The sequence below is a fragment of the Artibeus jamaicensis genome, unplaced genomic scaffold, assembly GCF_021234435.1.
Source record: "Artibeus jamaicensis isolate MK-2021 breed Jamaican fruit bat unplaced genomic scaffold, CSHL_Jam_final contig_65, whole genome shotgun sequence".
Lineage (NCBI taxonomy): Eukaryota > Metazoa > Chordata > Mammalia > Chiroptera > Phyllostomidae > Artibeus > Artibeus jamaicensis.
In genome coordinates, this window is record NW_026521913.1 from 3,073,565 (window position 1) to 3,091,596 (window position 18,032).

Below are 18,032 nucleotides of genomic sequence, written 5' to 3' on the forward strand. Positions count from 1 at the left end.
ACTGTGCCAGAAACGTTGTTTTATTTAAGGTCTGCACACAGTTTTGTGAAGTGCCTTGATCGTCATTTTGCAGATGGGTAAACAAGGGCTCTGAGAAGTTTAGTGACCCTGTCCGATTTGGAACCATGACTGGCAGGTGTAAGTGCAGCATGAACTTTCTGTGATATATCCCAAACATAGGCCTGAAGCCACATCTCTGATTCTCAGCTCATGGCAGACACTGGGTGGGGGAGAACCTTGTGCCCCTTGAGGACCAAGGGTGGAAGGATTACCCAGTTGGCAGTACATGGGCTGGGAACATTTCAGGGAAGGACATCTATTCAAAGAACTAGGAAACTTTTGGGACCTCAGAGGATGACTGGGGTGCAAGGAAGGAAACCGAGGCCCAGAGAAGCCACAGAGTTGCTTTGTTAGTGCCTGGAATTGTGCCCTAGGCCTCTCGACTTTTCTGTGTTTCCATGGCTTCCACTTCTTCTTTCCTCACAGCTGAAGGCCAGCAGTGGAAAATATGGATCTTGACACAGAGTAGAGTTTGGATTGGGGAACACTACAAAGTCAGAAGGTAGAAACATTTATAAGGAAATTAAAAGAGAATATGGGTCATGCAGCTGGGAGGGTGTGCTTAGGACTGTTCTAGAAAACCCATCCATCTTGTACCACCACCAAGTCAGGAAGGGACGCTTGGTGGTATTGTTTGCAATTCTGGGTCCAGAGGAGCAGCCTCAGGCTCAGATGGGCCTTGCAATGAGAATTGGGGGATATCTGATTTCTGGCTCAATTCTCACTTAAATCTAGCCAGTTCTTCAAAACATGCTGCATCTGTGTGTCAAAGTGCGACCTGGAGCTCAAAGCCCATATAAAATAATCTTTATAGAGTAATCATAGTTAATATTTATTGAGTCCATTTGTGCAACAGGCACAGAACTGAGGACTCTTAGTATATTATTGAATCATCAGGCCAATAAGCAGAAGGATTGTGATCTATCAGGAAAAAGAAAACAATCAGCAAAAACAGATGCTGAGGAGCAGCAGTGTTTATGGACACTTCCAGTTTGTTTTTTCAGAGGCATTCTTCTAAGCACACCCTGTCCCCCAGCCAGTGTGAGAAGGAAAGAGGAATACCAGTGGGCAATTCCTGGGCAGCTTCTCTGGGCCAGGCCCTGGGCTGGGCGTGCCACAGATGTCATGTCATTTCATTCTTGTAGTGCACCCGGAGGGTGGGGTGTCACTTTCCATAGCTCCTAGGTAGGTAGAGCTGTACTTTGGACAGATATAATTAACTAGCTCAGGATCCCAGGATTAGATGATGTAGATGCTATGATTTGAATAATGAATGAGAGTCCAAATTCCAGGACCCTTGTTGCCTCTCAGGATGAAAAACAGATTCATCTTGGCCATGCTTGTCAAATTGTAGCTAAGCAGAGAGCCTCAGATAAGTGTCCCCAGATACAAACATGAGAAAAATAGAGATTTTCTAAAATAAGATCTTTACTGGTGAAACAATCCAGCCATACCACACTTCAAAAAACACCACAGCTACTGCTTACAGAGTTCAAGTGAATGCAATTGATTTAGTTTTATTGGTGCCAGTTTTTGTGCCTGCAGGGAAAAAATATACCAAATCTTAAGTCTTCTCAAGCATATCAAAGCAGCCCAATTCTGGAAGTCACAGTACTTGCAATAGAGAAGCAGTGTTTTATAACAGGTGAGTCATTTTTCTCCCTGCTAGCACCTCATTGTAGCTTTATTTCTGATTATAATGGTAATGTCCACTCATACAATTTGGACAATTCAGAAAAATACAAAGACAATAATAATACAGAATACCAGAGCTTATTGATTGATTTCTTGAGCCAGTGTATAATGTGATTGAGAGCATAAATTACTAATAGGGAAGATACTTCTTTTTTTTTTTTTTTTTTTTACTTTAGAGGGGAAGGGAAGGAGAGAGGGAGAGAAACATCAATGTATGGTTGCCTTTTGTGCATTCCCTGCTGGGAACTGGCCTGCAAGCCAGGCATGTGCCCTGACTGGGAATCGAACCTCAATCCTTTGGTTCTCAGGCCTGCACTCAATCCACTGAGCTACACCAGCCAGGGCTATTTTTTACAATTTTTAGAAATTGTTTTTCAAGTACAGTTTTCTGCCTTTTCCCACCACTCCAGTTCTCCCCACCTCCCATGCCCATTTCCACCTTGCTCCTGGTTGTTGTCCGTGTGTCCTTTATACTTGTTCCTGCCTTTTCTTCCTTTATCCCCTCCCCTCTGATCACTGTCAGCCTGTTCTTAATTTCAGTCTTTGGCTATACTTTACTTGCATATTCGTTTTGTATTATTAGGTTCCTGTTAATGGCGAGATCATACGGTATTTGTCTTTCATAGTCTGGCTTGTCTCACTTAACATAATGCTCTCTCATTCCATCCATGATGTTGCAAAGGGTAGGAGCTCTCTCCTTTTTTTTTCTGCTGCATAGAATTCCATTGTGTAGATGTACCATAGTGTTTTGATCCATTCATTTACTGATGGGCACTTGAGTTGCTTCTAGCACTTGGCTATTGTAAATTGTGCTGCCATGAACATTGGGGTATATAGGTTCTTTTGGATTGGTGTTTCAGGGTTCTTAGGATATAATCCTGGCAGTGGAATTGCCGGGTCAAAAGGCAGATCCATTTTTAGTTTTCTGAGGAAATTGCATACTGTTTTCCACAGTAGTTGCACAAGTCTGCGATTGGGAAGATATTTCTTGAGAAATTTCTCTATGCATTGTGCAGGAAGCTATATGTACATAATGTTAGGGCTGCACATTCCTAGAATTTTGTTAAAAGGAAAGCATTAAAATAACATGGAAGCAGTCATAACCTAGGACTGTTTGCAGAGATAGCTTCCCATCATGGTCATGGATTTATGGATTTTGAAAGGGTAGTGCCTCCTTAAAAACACAATCACAGTGGGAGACAGTGTTTTATTCTGTGCTGAGATGTCATATGTGCTGCCATCCTTTGAACTCTGAGTGTACTAAATCTCTTTTAAGGCACAGCACACCCAGTGTGAATCAGGGGTAGCACTATGACTCAAAGTAGTGTTAGTCAATGTGTGCAGTGCTCCAGGAGATGGCTGGTGCTGAAACCAAAGGCCACGTGGGGAGGCTGAACAGTGTTACGAGTGAGAGCTTGTGTTCTAGAGCTTTAGTGCCTCTACTTACTTGCTGTGGGTAGCTAGGTAAATTAATTAACCTCTCTGAGACTGAGTTTCTTCATATGTGGAATGGGGATAAAACAAACTCTGCCACAAAGGAGAGTATTAAAAGAATTATGTGTGTTTAATACTTCAATTTGATTGGTAAGTGGTATGCATTCAATATTTGACTTGTGATTTTCAGGTGCAGTAAGGACAATAATAGAGATCCTAAATGGGGAGCAGGAACTTTGTTTGTTTTACTTCAAGCCTCCTAGTAATAGAGAAATGGAAAAGTGGCTGCAACCTGAACGAATGATGGCATATGTTAGGAGAGGCTGGCAAATGCACCCCAAAGTTTCAGGAGTTTAACACATAAAGGTGTTCGTCTAGCTGATGTAGGTTGGACGGCTCTTCTTCAGGTGTTGACTTAGGAACTCAGGCTGCTTCCATTTTGTAGCCAGTCATCTGGAACAAGCAAGGTCATTGCAGAAACTGAAAGGGGGCTGTATATGCCTTGGATGCTTTTAAATATCATGTCTGAGGAAGGCATACCTCAGTTTCCACCCGTATGTAGCTGGACAGAACCCAATCACATGGGCTCTCCCCAAATGCAAGAATGACAGAAATAAAAAGTGCATGTGAATCCTTGGTGAGCAGCTGTGGCCTCTGCCCCAGGGGCTACCGTGTTGTAAACAGTGAAATAGAAATCACGTTATAACCAGGTGAACGCTGATTGTGACTTTCAATAGGCACCTTTCTGGAGATTAGGAAAACTTATGTTCTGGGTTTGGGGATCTGTTTAGAAAAACAGCAATGTTGCATCATCCTGAAAATCTTATATCTACAAATCTTACACCATGCTTTTAGAAGAGGCAAGTGACTACCAAGAAAGATGATATACTATTTTGTTTTCTTTTTTTCCAGGAGAAGTGCTTCCTCCAAGAGAGGTACTCATCTTGGCCAAAGCTGTGCTTGCACTTATAATGCTATTTACAGCTAAGGATGCAAAGCTAAAACATATGCACTGAAGATTATTGGTGACCCAGATTATCAAAGAAAAGTTATTTGTCTCCTGATAGACTGGTCACTAAGGTAGGGCGATTTAAAGCACATTTTAAATAAAGCCTTATAAAAACCTGTTTAATTCTTTAAGGTTTTAATGTCTAAATTATTAACTATTTCTTATTTGGGCTCTGCACGTGACCAGAACCCACAGGGTCACATCAGACAAAGTAGATATTTATAGGAGAATTATTGATAAACTATTCAATGGATTGATCACACTAGATTGGCCTGTGTGTTTCACTAAACTCCTTGAGGGAAGGGGACAGATGGAGCCTGTCCGCTGTAACCCAATGCCTGGCACAAAATATGTATTTTAAAATGTAGATTATTGTAAAATAACGAAGTTTAAAATTAACTGTATAGTTCATTAACTGATCTCTCCAATAAATAAAATATCAGTGATTCTGCCTATAAATCTTCATCATTTCTCCTGCATTCTAAATGCCTCCCTTGCTCATAGTATTGTCAGAAACTCAGTTCTTGCTGACACAGTAAAGATCAGCAGGTTGTTTAATATGCAAGCAGAGTTTATTAGTAATGTGTTCTTAGGGAAGATAACGGGCCTAGCTTAGGTGGGCAAGAGAGGCACAGGCCCCTGCTCTGCTTGTCCTGAGGACTTCCTTAGTTTGCAGGGTGCGTTGAGGGAGATACATATTGATTGGCAGGTAAAGGTGGTGTCTGCCTTCCCCCAGGGGGTTCGTAACCACCTAAACATAGGCACGTGTTGGGGTCTGCTTCCCAGGGTTCTTATCTTTGCTCCAGACCACATCTGGTCATCTATTGTAAAACAGATATGGCAGTTATTTAAGGTGAAGACAGTTAACCAAAGTTATTTATGGGCTTTTTCTGTAAGCACTATGGACCCCCTCCACCCCTCCTCCTTCTACATCCTCTAACTTCTCCCTAACAATAGTAATCATGAGCTTTGCAGGGCCTCTTATAAAACATATAAAACTTGGATTCTAAAATCAGGTTGATTGTCCTTGTCTTAATCAGTAATGTAGCCCATACAGATGTATTTCTTCACGGCCACTCAACAAGTATTTAGTCGGATCCACTGCACCACTGGATGCTGGGATGGCAGCTCCCACTTGTGACTGAGGGAATGTGGAGTGCACACTAGCTCTGTGGCAAAATGAAGGGATGGTGACATAACCTGCTACTGTTCTCCCCTCTCCACATGTGACTACTTCTTTAATAGACAGCCTCATCCAGGAATTAAAAGCAGAGCCAGTGTTCATTTTTCTAGAGCCCCCAACCTGGCAGTAGGAGGGATTCTGAAGAATTCAGCTCCAGCCCATTCCAATGGTCTTATCAATCACAATCGAGCATAAAATTAAAAATATTTTCATTATATTATAATGCTGACTGGAAAAACCCTTTGTGTTTAACAGTTTATAGTAATGTGGTTTTCTTAAACTGAATGCCTTCACATTCATTCATTCCACAGTATTTGTAGAGAAGTTACTATGTACACAGGCCTTCATCATGGAATGCAGAGTCTTCCTCACCACTGCCCCTTAAATTCTTGGCCATGGTCACAATAGTGGCCCTGAGAACAGAGAAAACTGCAGACTCTACTCCTCACACTGCCATTAGGATCTTCCCATGGACCTGTGGGTGTTACATCCAAGACCCTTCTCCTCATCCTGTTTGGATTGGTGACCCATTTTTGGGCTTTCCCTGGTGGAGACTCTGGGCAGCTAGAGGAGCTGTTTCAATCTGGGTTCCCTCCGAAGCAGGCCCTGAGTAAACATTCAGGTGTAAGTAATTCATTTTATGGGATAGGGTTTATGATCCCAGGCAGCACCAGAGGAGAGTAGGGAGGTGAGTCAGGGGAGGGAGGCAGCTAAGCCACTTGTGTTGTCAATTAAATCAACCCTGTGGACAAGAGCTTAACCCTCTTTAACTATAAACACTGGCCCAGTCATCCCGCCAGAGGCAGGTTAAAAGAGGGGCCTAGGTATTCCTGCAGCAGCCTAGTAGTCCTGGATGAGGGTCTTTGGTGGGTGAGGATTAATTCCCAGCACCTCAGGCCTTTTGGGCTCCTGAAGTGAGCCTCTGCTTCCATAGAGAAATGTTCAAAAACCAGGAGTGCCTGAGCAGGGTGGCACCTACAGTCAGGGGAGCTCTGCTCCATCTCAGTAAATTATCTGAATTTTGGCAGATGCTGTTATCCTGGGGCAATACAAATCTCATGTAGCTTTTCCAATATATTACCTGTGATTTAATTTTGGATGGCAGATGGTATCAGTTGCTGTGCTTTTTGCTGATATTTGGGGCAGATTTTGCTGTTTTGTTGTTGGTTGGTGATTTAAGTATTTTAAACAGTTGGTATTGTGTGTGTGTAAATGCTTGTTAGTTGTTGCAAAGAGTACCTTGTTTAAAGTTAAATATACAGCTGCACTGAGACATTCTTGTATTGTGAAGGGTAAGTGTGTTTGAGTAAAATGGTTAGCAGTAAATGGCATTATTATTTAAACATAGAGTTCTGAGTCTCAATAGAACAGTGGTGCCTGATAGATCCAAATCTCTTCATATAACTTCCAAAAAATCGCTCAAATCACAAACAGACCCCACAGTATCAGTAGGAGACAGATCCACAAACTTCAAGTTACTTATATGGAATGGGATAAACACCCAGGTCCAGCCAGGTGGCTCTGGAGGCCATCCATGTCTGGAGTGTTGGACGGAGACTGCAGAGAATAACTGGAGAAAAAGACAGGAGTCCAGGAAGCCTGGAGTGACCAGCCTAGATATCACCTCCAGGGCAAGCCTTATCCTGAGTGGAAATACTTGAATGCATGTAAGAGTGTTGGGAAAGAGAAGTTTCAGGACAGAAAAATTTGGAAGGGTACATGCCCCTTGGAGACTGGGCAATGTGGAGAAAGAACAGCAAAAAGGATCAAATTAAGAGTCTTGCAGAGATAAAAGAATCACAAAATTAAAAGAGGAGAGGCTTAGGAACATTCAGGATATCTTTAAATGTTCCAACATCCGAATTATAGGGGTACCAGAAGGGGAAGAGGAACAGCCATGAATGGAAAACTTATTTGAACAAATGATAAAGGAGAACTTCCCCAATCTGGCAAAGGAAATAGACATCCAGGAAATCCAGGAAGCTCAGAGAGTCCCAAAGAAGTTGGACCCAAGAAGGAACACACCAAGGCACATCATCATTACATTAGCCAAGATTCAAATGAAGGAGAGAATCCTAGAAGCAGCAAGAGATAAGGGAACAGTCACCTACAAAGGAGTTCCCATCAGACTGTCAGGAGATTTCTCAAAAGAGACCTTATAGGCAAGAATGGGCTGGAAAGAAGTATTCCAAGTCATGATATCCAAAGACCTACGTCCAAGATTGATCTATCCAGCAAAGCTTTCATTTAGAATGGAAGGGCAGATAAAGTGCTTCTCAGATAAGATCAAATTCAAAGAGTTCATCATCACCAAGCCCTTATTATATGAAATGTTAAAGGGACTTACCTAAGAAAAAGAAGATAAAAAGGATGAACAGTGAAAGGACAGCAAACTCATAGTTATTAACAACCACACCTAAAACAAAAGCAAACTAAGAGGACAGCTAAATCAGGAGCAGAACCATATAAATGAAGATCACATGGAGGGTTAGCAACAGGGGAGTGGGAAGAGGAGAGTGGGGGAGAAGGTACGGAGAATAAGCAGCATAGATGATGGGGAGAAAATAGACAGGGGGAGGGCAAGAGTAGTGTGGGAAATGTAGAAGCTGAAGAACTTATGACCATGGACATGAACTAAAAGGGGGGAATGTGTGAAGGGAGGGGGTGTGAAGGGATGAGGGGAATGAAGGGGGGAAATAGGACAACTGTAATGGCATAATCAATGAAATATATTTTAAAAAAAGACACCCTTTCTTCCTCTAAGAAGCAGCACTATACAATAGACTGCACTTCACTATGTTGACAGTAGAGGGTGTGATTGAATCAGAGGCCCAGTTAGCCACTCCAAGCCCTGCCCCTTTTCTGCAGCAACTTGCCCAGAAAAGAAAATCTATCATAAAAGGAGCAGAAAACAATGGACAACATGCAAGCCAAATTTTAATAAGAAAAAAACAAAGTTTGAAAATCAAAACTTTTTAGGGTTTGAATATTCTCACTCCCTCTCAAATACAAAAAGCTGAAGAAAACAGCAGTATAGCATTCCACCATTTCAGGAAATTATTTAAATATCCTGAAATAAGCATTTTCATATATATGAGCTTGAGTCAGAGATTCAAAAAAATTAAAACTAAAATGGATTAAACCCAGGAAGATATGAAATGAAAGTTGGCTGACTGCAGGAAAAGAAATCAGGGAAATCAAATGGCAGTAGAGTAGGCAGAAGTTACACTTACCTCCTCTCTAGCCCACACTGGAATTACAGCTAAAATACAGAACAATCAACCTGAATAACTAACTGAAGCCTAGCTGAATAGAAGTCTTATATGGATTTGTAGAATAAGGCATATGATATGTAGGAAGGGTGGTGACATGAAAAGGAAGGGCTGCACCCATATATGCCCACACCTGCTGGTTGAGAATCCACAGAGATATCTCAGCTGCAGAGGTCTCTTCTAAGGAAAATGAGGTGTCAAACCCACGCTGAGCTCTCCAGCCCAGAATACCAGTGCTGGGAAGAGGAGCCCACATAATATTTGGCTGTGAAAATCAGTGGGGATTCTGTCCATCAGGGAGAGACTGGAGCCTTTTAGAAACCTGGGTATGGTCTTAAAGGGGGGCTGCCCACAATCCCTTTCATGGCAACTCACCCTGAGCTCTTGGAGAGGGAGGGTGTATTGGAGTAAACTAGAGTTGGATGAGGACAGATTGGGCTGTGTGGCTCCAGGGAAAGAGCAGCATGGGCAGCTGTTAGGGTCACTGTGCTGAGTTCCTCCCCAAAACTGCCAACAGACTCCATCTTTCCTGATTTGAATACCCCCCTCCATATAGCAACATCCCACAGGAATGCAATAGCCTCACCCTCTCCACTCCCTGTTGCCCTGACCTGTAGAGCTCACATCCTGCTAAGGAGTGAGCTGCCTGGACCCATGGTAAAGACTTTCTGGGAGGCCTCTTGAGGGTGGACTTGGGGTGACAAACTGAGTTGTGTGACTCTGGGGCAGTGGCCATTCACCCTCCTTTTTGTTGCCAGAACTGCACTGACTTCCCAAGTGACATCCACTTGCTCCACCCTTCTGACTCTCCTGAATTTTCACTGCTGAGCTCATGATCTGCACAGGAGTCAGCAGACTGTGGCAAGCTTGGGACTGGGGTGCACACTCTCTAGGTAGGCTCTTGAGGAGGTCCAGGCATAATCAACAAGGGACTGAGCTGTGTGGCTGTAGGGTGGAAGCCATTTTTCCCTCACACATCTGACTGGTGCTACCTTTCTGTGCAGAGACTTCCGCTTACACTGCCAATTCTTGGTCTATTTAGGCCTCATAAACCCTGCTGGCCTTATCCTGACAACTTACTGACTCCGCTCCACCACAAAGGTCCAATGGCACCCCATAGGTGGCAGCTGCACTTGTGTACTCTGAGACTTTTACAGAGTGGCTTCAATCCCAGCACTGGCCCCAAGTTGGAATCTATATCAGTCTGGTGAACAATACTGGCCCTTACCTGGTAACTGACTGAGAATCTGCCTCAAACCACTGGCATATAGCCAGAGGCTCTTTCAGTGACAGGTTAATAGGCATCTGGCAAGGAGAGGTAAATCTTGGAGTGCCTTGGGCATTTTGCTGAACTGTTTGTTCCAGGGGTCAGTGCTGATGGAAGTCAGCCTTGATACACACCTTGGCCCCTCCCACACACCCAGGCCTAGCAGAGGCAGCTATAAACTCTGGGTTACTTTGTAGTTTCAAAAAATATAGACCAGGGCCAGTGAAAGGCTGCATGTGAAATTGACCTGCACCAAAGTTCCTCCAAAGAGATCTCAGGAGTGATCAATAAACCTGAAGGCAGGCATCAGGCCACATCAGAGCATGATCCAATTAGATCCAAAGTGCCAAACCGAAAGGGAAATCTTGGCAGGTACCACACCCTGCTGGAGCAAATTCCACTTCATGAGGTCAGTCAAAGTATAGCAGTTTATACACTGTGGTTGAGGTTAACCCTCACATTCAGCCAGTCCAAGGGTCAACACCACTCACAGATGGGCCAACGGTAATAAAGACTCAACTACAACAGGAGGATTTACATAACTCCTTGGTGACATTCTTGGAGCACCTAGCTCAGGTGATCAGAAAGACAGTACCAAGAGTCCCACAGGACACCTGCCGTGTGAGGCCAAAATACCAATACTGGTGGGCATAGCAGATCTACCTAATACATATAAACCAATTACTGAGAGGCAGCCAAATGGGGAGACAAAGAAAGATACCCCCCAAAAGAACAAAAGAAATCCCAGGAAATAACTAATTGAAATAGAGGCAAGGAATCTATCAGATACAGAGTTCAAAACAATTGTTATAAGGGTGCTTAAAGAACTTAAGGGGAAAATGAATGAACTCAGAACTTGAAGAGATAGTAAATGTAAAAAAGGACTTAGAAACTATAAAAAAAGCCAGTAGAAAATGAAGAATATAATATCTGAAATGAAGAATATACTAGAAGGAATCAATAGATTAATTATGGGGATTCAATTTGAAAGAGAAGGTAGCAGAAAATGCCCAGAGTATCAATAAGAAAAGAACTATATATTTTTTAATGAGTATAGCATAAGGGACCTCTGGAAAAACATCAGGTGTAATGACATATGTATTACAGTGGTACCAAAACAGAAGAGATAAAGCAAGGGACTAAGAGCTTATTTGAAGAAATAATGACTGAAAACTTCGCTAACCTAGTGAAAGTAAAAGACACACAGACCAGGGAAGACATACAATTCTTGTTCAACTTGATCAATAAAGAGAGGCCCACACCAAGAAACATTGTAATTAAAATGGCAAAGTTTAAAAACAAAGAGAGAATCTTAAGAGCAGTAAGGGAAAGACAGTTACCTGTAAAGGAAATCCCATTTCCCCAGAAATGACTGGCACAAAATATTCAAAGTGATGAAAAGCAAGGAGCTACAACCAAGACTACTCTACTCAGCTGGGCTATCACTTAAAATTGAATGAGCAATAATGAGCTTCCCAGACAAGTAAGCAAATATCAAATAAGTGTTACAAGAGATGTTAAAGGGACTTCTTTAATGGGAAGAAAGAAAAAAAATGGAGGAATATAGTTAGAAAGAATGAAATGGCAATTAATATGTACCTATCAATAATCACTTTAAATATAAATGGATTAAATCCTGCAATCAAAAGGCATAGGATAGCCCTGGCTGGTGTAGCTCAGTGGATGGAGTGCGGGCCTGCGAACCAACAATTGTGGTTCAATTCCCAGTCAGGGCACATGCCTGGGTTGTATGCCAGTTCCCAGCAGGGGACGCACGAGAGGCAACCATACATCGATATTTCTCTCCATCTCTCCTTCCCTTCCCCTCTAAAGATAAATAAATAAAATATTTTTTAAAAAGGCATAGGATAGCTGAATGGGTAAAATAACAAGACCCATATATATGCTGTCTACAAGTGATCCACCTTAGAACAAAAGATACACACAGAGTGAATAAAAAAGGGAGGGAAAATATATTTCATAAGAATGGAACCACACAAAAAAGTCAGGGTAGCAGTACTTATTCAGATAATATAGATTTCAGAATGAGACTTTATAAGAGACAAAGAAGGACACTACATAATGATAAAGGAATCAATCCAATATTTATGCACCGAACATAGGAGCACCTAAATATATAAAACAAATCTTGATGAAGATTAAGAGAGAGGTTGACAGTAATATTGTCAAAGTAGGGATTTTAACACCCATTGACATCAATGGATGGTCTTCCAGACAGAAAATCAACAAGAAAACAGTGGCTTTATGTGACACACTACGTCAGGTGGGGTTAACTGATATTCTCAGAGCATTTCACCCCAAAGCAGCAGAATTTGCATTCTTTTCAAGTGCACATTGAACATTTCCCATGTTAGCACACAAAACAAGTCTCAATAAATTTAAGAAGATTGAAATCATATCAGGTTTCTTCGCTGACCATAATGGTATGAAATAAGAAATCAATTACAAGAAAAATGCAAGCACACAAACACATGATGGTTGAATAACATGGTACTAAACAGTGGGTTAACAATGAGATCAAGGAAGAAATCAAAAGATACTTTAAGACAAATGAAAATGAAAACATTACACAAAACCTACGTACAGGATACAGTGAATGCAGTCCTAAGAGGGAAATTCATAGCATTACAAGCCAACCTGAAGAAACAACAAAAATCTCAAATGAACAATCTTAACCTTACACTGAAAAAAACTGGAAGAGAACAACAAAGAATGCCCAAAGTGAGTAGAAGGAAGGAAATAATGAAGACTAGAGCAAAAATAAACAAAATAGAGTAAAAAGTATATAATGCAAGACTTAGTTCTTATCAAGAAAATGAGAGAAACCCTCCCAAAAAATCAGAAATGAGAATGAAGTAAAAACTGACATCATAGAAATACAAAGGATTATAAGGAAATATGAACAACTGTGTTCTAAGAAATTGGACAATTGGAAAGAAAGAGATAAATTTGTAGGAACATAAATTTTCTAAAAACTGAATCAAGAAGAAACAAAATCTGAACAGACTAATTAAAACCAATGAAATTGAAACAGTAAAGAAAAAAATCCCAACAAACAAAAGTATAGGACCAGATGGCTTCACAAGTGAATTTTACCAAACATTCAATGAGGAACTGACATCAGTTTTTCTCAAACTGTTCCAAGAAATTCAAGAGGAAGGAAGATTCTAAAGCTCGTTTATGAGACCAGCATTATCTTAGTTCTAACCAGATAAAGACACTGCAAAGAAATTATAAGACATTATACATGATTAACATAGATGCAAATATCTTGAACAAAATATTAACAAAAATTAACTCAGCAATATGTTAAAAAGATCTAAGCATTATCAAGTGGGATTTATTCTTGGGATATAAGGTTCAATATCCACAAATCAATCAATTTGATATAACACATAAACAAAATAAAGAACAAAAATCATATGATCATATCAATAGATGCAGAAAACCATTTGACAAAATCCAGCATCCATTTTGATAAGAACTCTAAGCCAAGTGGGAAAATAGGGAACATATCTCAACATAATAAAGGTCATATATGATGAACTCAGAGCCAACATCACACTCAATGGGGAAAAAGTAAAAGCATTTCCCTTAAGATCTGGAACAAGACAGATAACCATTTTCACCCCTCTCATTCAACATAGTACTGAAGTCCTAGCCACAGCAGTCATACAAAAAGAAGAAATAACTGGTATCCATTGGGAAGGAAGGAGTAAAACTCTTATTAGTTGCCAATGATACAACATTATATCTAGAGAATTGTAAAAATTCCATAAAAAAACTACTAGAATTGTTATATCAATTCAGTAAAGTAGCAGGATACAATAAAAATACTCAGAAGTCTGTTGTACAATATTTTTATACACCAATAATACACTTTCAAAAAGGGAAACTAAAGTAACAATGCCATTTACAATAACATCAAAAATAAATAAAATGCCTGAAATACATGTAACCAAGAAGGTAAAAGACCTGTGCTCAAAAAATTATAAGATGCTAAAGAAAGAAATCAAAGATAGAATTAAATGGAAATATATAGCATGCTCAAGGATAGGAAGAATTAATATCATTACAATGTCTATACTACCCAAAGCAGTTTATAGATTCCATGCAATTTCTATCAGTGTACCAATGACACACTTCACAGAAGTAGGACAAATAGTTTAAAATTTTACAAGGAACCACACACAAAAAATATCCCAAATAGGCTCAGTAATATTGAGAAAGAAGAACAAAGTTAGGAATTTTATGTTACCTGATATCAAACTATACAACAAGGCCATAGTAATCAAAACATTGTGATACCGGCATTAAAACACATAGATCAATGGAGAGCCTAGAAATAATCCCACACCTGTATGGTCAATATTTGACTGAAAAGGCAAGAGAACTTACATGATGTAAAGGTAGTCTATTCAATATATGGTGTTGGGAAAGTTGGACAGATACATTCCAAAAAATGAAATTAGACCACCTTCCTCAACCATACTCAAGAATAAACTACAAATGGATTAAAGACCTAAATGTCAGGCTCGAAACCATGAAACTACTCCAAAAGAACAAGTAGTAAAATTGCTAACATTTCTCTTAGCAATATTTTTTCTGATATATCTCCTCAATCAAGGGAAATAATGAAAAAAATAAACAAATTGGGCTAAATACATCTAACTAAAAAGATTTGCTTAGCAAAGGAAGCCATCCACTAAGCAAAAGACAACCCACTGAAGAGGAGAAGTTATTCACCAATGATACATCCTAAAAGGGTTAATATCCAAAATTTACAAAGTACTCATACTACTTAACACCAAAAAAACAATCTCATTAAAAATGTGCAGAGGACCTGAGGACATACAGATAACCTATATACATAAAAAAAATGCTAAACTTCATTAATTATCAGAGAAATGTAAATTAAATCCACTATGTGATATCATCTCACACCTGTCAATATGGCTGTCATCAGTAAATCCACAAACAACAAGTGCTGGTGTGGATGTGGAGAAAAAAACTCTTGTGTGTTATAGGTAGGAATGCAGATTGCTGCAGTCATCATGGAATGCATAATGAAGGATCCTCAAAAAATAAAAAATGGAACTGCCTTGTGACCTAACAATTCCTCTTCTGAGTGTATATCCAAAGGAACCAAAAACACTAATTTGAAAGAATATATGCACTCTATGTTCAGTGTAGTGTTGTTTATAATAGCCAGATATGGAATCGCCCGAAGGGCCCATTAGTAGACAATGGGATAATATAGAAGTGGTATATATGTACAAATGGAATATTATTCTGCCATAAAGGAAGGAAATCTTACCATTTGCAAGAGGATGGATTGACCTAGAGGGTATTATGCTAAATGAAGTAAGTCAGAGAAAGATAAATGTCATATGATTTTATTCCAAGTAGAATCTAAAGAACAAAATAAATGAACAAACATAACTGAAATGGGCTCACAGACATTAAAATTAAGAACTTTTGTTCATCAAAAGTCACCCTTAAAAGAGTAAAAGGCAAACTACAAACTTTGAAAATATATTTGCAATACACGCATCCAACCAAGTAGTCATATCCATGAATGTACGTGTATATCACATATATATGTCACAAAACCCAGTTTAAGAATGGGCTAACAACTTGAGAAGATGCTTTATAAATGAGGATTTAAAAATCATTTAATAAAAAAATGAAAAAATTGTGTTCAACCAGAGATGGTCTCATCTCAATCAAATGATGCTCTCACTGGACAAATGCAAATTAAACACCACATTGCTTCATGGCCTTTTGGCTAAAATCAAGTGAAATGCAAATTAATACCACAATGATATATCATTTCATATTCACTAAAATGGCTAAAATTAAAATGACTAACAATGTAAAATGTTAGTTGAACAAGTAGAACTCTCAAATTGCTGAAGGCAAATATTATAAATTGCTATAATATTTTTCTGAAAAAATACTTGGCTATATTAACTAAAGCTGAATATACATCTATCCTATGACACAGATTATACTGTGAATTATACCAAATAGAAATGATACATGTGCTTATATCACATGTATAAGAGTGTTAATAACAGCTTTATTTGAAATAGTCCTAAACTGGAAACTTCTGTTATCCACATAGTTATTCAAAAGAATGAGCTACTGACATGCACACTACATAAATAAGTCTTACAGATAAAATGTTGACTTAAAGAAGTTGTGCACAAAAAAGCACATATTGCATGGTTCCATTTCTATAAAGTTCCATACCAGGCAAATCCTATCTATCTGGCATAAGTCAAAACAGTTATTATCGTTTGGGGGTACTGAATAGGAGATGGTATGAGAAAACCTCCTGGACTAGTGTGAAAAAAAATCATCCAACTGTTTCCTTAATATTTGTGCACTTTTTGTAAGGTATATATCAGTAAGATTCTCCTTTTTTGTCCTTTGTTAGATGGCAATCTTCTAATTTTTTCTTATTTTTCATGACTTCTTCATCCCCACTGGTGTCCTCTCTCTCCTTTTGTACAAGATATTTTTCCAGTTACCTTCTCCCTATGATTTATATCTTGGCCTTCTCACTGACTTGTGGCTTCACCTGTCTGCCTTCTGTAGTAACTCTCATATCTGTTGCTCTATTCTGCCTCCTCTTGTGGGGTCATAGGACTGATAGGAGCATTTGTTATCTAGTCCCCTATGGTATGCTTCAGTATCCTCCATAGTTGTTGTCCACTCTATGCTTTAGTTTCTTTCACGATGCAGAAATTGTCCCCTTCCCAAAGTGTTAGCCAGAGAGTCATTAGCTTGATTTGCAGTTTGCCTTGTATCCTTTTATTGCTTGGTCTTCCTCTTATATACTATTGATCAAGTCTAATTCCTCTTTCACTGCTTTTCCCCCCATCCAAATTAAGCAAGACTTTCAAACATTTTCCCCAAACCAGAGGTACATATTTAATTTTTGTCCCCTTCTGGACATGCTGCAATTTTATCATGTTCATATCAAAGTATGGCACCTACAATTAAACAGAAGAGTTTACGGTGATTTTGCTTCTATAGACTATCACCTCTCGTTATAGAAGTTTTCTGGACATATAGTTACTTACTTGTCCCTGTTAGAGCTTCAAATGCTTGTTGGATTTCCCAATCTGGATCTCCCCTGAAACCTCAAACTCATTCAAACCCAAAATGAAATAAATAGTCATATGCCCACTCACACCAGCAACTCAGTATCCATATGGTCAGCAGGGCAGGTTTCCTGCTCCTCACACAGGAAATTTGACCCTTAACCTTATTAATCATCACTTTTCCTTCACTCTCTGTTTGTGTATGTGGGTTTTGAGGAAGGGGACTTTTTATTCTCATAGGGACTTATCTCTATTCCTGTTAATTTTTTAACAAGTATTGGATTTTTCAAATTTGACTCAACTTATCTAAAAATATAATGATTATCTATCCACCTGCACCAGTTACTTCTCCCAATTTCCTTCTCTCTGTGACCATATTTGATGCTACCTTTTCAAATATAGCACCATCAAATGCAGGCTCCTTCCATAAGAGGTGTTGTCACTAGCACTTTCTTACATATTTCAAGTCCATAGTTTCCTAGTTGAGATCTTCAGTATTTGTCCTAATTGGTCCTTATACCTCTAGTACCTTGTCCCTCAACAGATATAGTGGAAGCCCCTGCCCTTGGTCCAGGCCATTACCTGGCCTACCTTTTTACCCTAATCCCCAGGTCCCTCAGGGCCAACCAGGATTATAATGCTCCTACATTAGTCAAATCTAAAAATAGAACCCTGGTGTGTCCCTACACTCTCCAGCTTAGATCTTGGTCACAATACAGCTAATATTTGTTAAAATGAATGAATCAATGAAGGACTTGCCCCTTTCTTTAATTGGCAAAAAATAAAAATAGAAATGGTTGAAAAAATCACCACAGATATACAGATATAACTATATTACTAGAAATACTGGTCATTTCTGACAATAAGAGGCTTACAAAAATGAGTAAATGACTGAAAAACAATCTTGTGTATCTTGTTCAATTTTATACATTCAAGCAAAGGTCAAAAAACATAGTTGGAGATATAGTGCTAAGGTTTA

General features: G+C 39.5%; 1 protein-coding gene across 4 annotated transcripts in view; it reads left to right on the forward strand.

The window, feature by feature from the left end:
- Nucleotides 1-18,032, forward strand: part of RIN2 (Ras and Rab interactor 2) — a 254,705-nt gene that overhangs the window by 25,886 nt on the left and 210,787 nt on the right. The window contains exon 1 of one of the 4 annotated variants that reach the window (XM_053670952.1): nt 4,148-4,269. The exons of the other annotated variants lie outside the window; for them this stretch is intronic. The gene's annotated coding sequence lies outside the window, so the exon portion shown is untranslated. Of the gene's footprint in view, nt 1-4,147; nt 4,270-18,032 lie in introns of those variants that run through there. 4 annotated transcript variants of the gene reach the window in all.